This window comes from Microtus ochrogaster, chromosome 15 (genome assembly GCF_000317375.1).
Source record: "Microtus ochrogaster isolate Prairie Vole_2 chromosome 15, MicOch1.0, whole genome shotgun sequence".
NCBI lineage: Eukaryota > Metazoa > Chordata > Mammalia > Rodentia > Cricetidae > Microtus > Microtus ochrogaster.
Genome location: NC_022017.1, coordinates 5,007,606 through 5,009,445, shown reverse-complemented (window position 1 = coordinate 5,009,445; position 1,840 = coordinate 5,007,606).

Genomic DNA, 1,840 nt, shown 5'->3' with positions numbered 1-1,840 from the left:
AAAAACCAAAAAAAAAAAAAAAAAAAAAAACCTCAGCTCAGAGCTAGGCACACACTGTGCTCCAAGAATATTGGCTGATTTTGTTTGTTTCTTGTCTGTTGTTCTTTTTGACAGTTTCATGTAGCCCAGGTTGGCCTTGAACTCACAGGCAGCCAAGAATGATTTTGAACACCCTATCTTAGGCCTTGCTGAGCTCTGACCCTAGGGGCCTCTTGCTAAGAAACATTCTACCAAATAAACTACAGTCTCAGTCCAGCTATTTTTATGACTTTTATCCCTCTCTTCCTTCAATTAGACCTCAGAAACTCAGAAGTAGAGTTTCCCAAATCCACCACAGCCATCCTCAGTCAAAAAAGAACTAAGAAGCATGGCTTGGTAGCCTTTAATCCCAGCACTCAGAAGGCAGAGACAGGCAGATCTCTGTGAGTTCAAGACCAGCCTGGTCTACAAAGTGAGTTCCAGGACAGCCAGGGCTACATAACAAAGAAACCATGGGGTCAGGGGTGTTGAGAGAAGAGAAAAGAAGGAAGGAAGGACAGAAAGCTGTGTAACAAGACAGGGTAGCCTTTCTCAAAGTGGACAACATACTTGCCTGGCAGTAGGAGGCAGCAGCGTAGAGCCAGAAGGTCTCCACTACACTCCCTCTTCTGCCGACCCTGTAGGTTCTGATCCAACTCAGACATTTCCACCAAAGATTGCTTCTGGAAGGGCCGGGGGACTTCACGAGAGAATCTGGTGTGTATATGTGTATACACACCCACAGTACAGATTTAAGGCCCTATTCTGCCAGTAAACTAATAGGACACAGAAAACATTCCAGCCCAACCTAAAGATTCATGAAAAGATGGACAGGACTCTTTACTGTGCTGGGAGAGACAGATGTGCGTGTGTGCACACACGCTCAGGATAAACTTTTTTTTTGCTTTTTTCGAGACAGGGTTTCTCTGTGGTTTTGGAGCCTGTCCCGGAACTAGCTCTGTAGACCAGGCTGGTCTTGAACTCACAGAGATCCGCCTGCCTCTGCCTCCCGAGTGCTGGGCTTAAAGGTCAGGATAAACTTTTGCAGAACAAATGAGAAGCCCGGACCTCCAGTCCCCAGTCACCCACCTCCAGCTTCTCCAGCCGGCACATGTGACTGCTGGCTGGCCTCCTTCTGCTCTGGAGGTGTGACCACGCCACATCTATACCACATCTCGCTCACCTGCTCTTCCTGCCTCACATCACCAGTACCCCACTTCTGCCTCTGAGCTACAAATTTCTTCCCACAATCCCATGCATGCACATATGCACCTTGTTTTTCTTGAGACAGAGTTTCTCTGTGTAGCCCTGACTGGCCTGGAATTCACTGTGTAGACCAGGCTGGCCTCGAACTTAAAGAGATCTACCCGTCTCTGCCTCCCAGGTACTAGAATTAAAGGTGTGCGCCACCACACCCAGCCCCACTCCCTCTTAGCCCTCTCTATCCCTTATCTGGGCTTCGGTTACCATCTCTATTCCCCAAGCTATAGGCTCTTAAGTGTATTAGTCCCATTCCCAACTCCACACCTTACCCTTAAAGAACGCCTCAGCAGAGAAGACCAGATGGAGAAACAGTTAAAGGAACAACAATACACATATTTGGTCAGGCTTCTCTGGGCAGCAGAGGACAGTGGGACAGACAGGCAGACAGGTCATCCCTTAAACACATACTCACCTGTAGACATAGACAGACACAGACACACAGATAGGCAAGTGCACACACACACGCACGCACGCACGCAGTGCTCGGCAGAGGTCTGTTGTCCTGCAGTGTCCCACCCTGCTTCCATGGGGATACCCTTGGTTTGAGGGACTGGCTTTC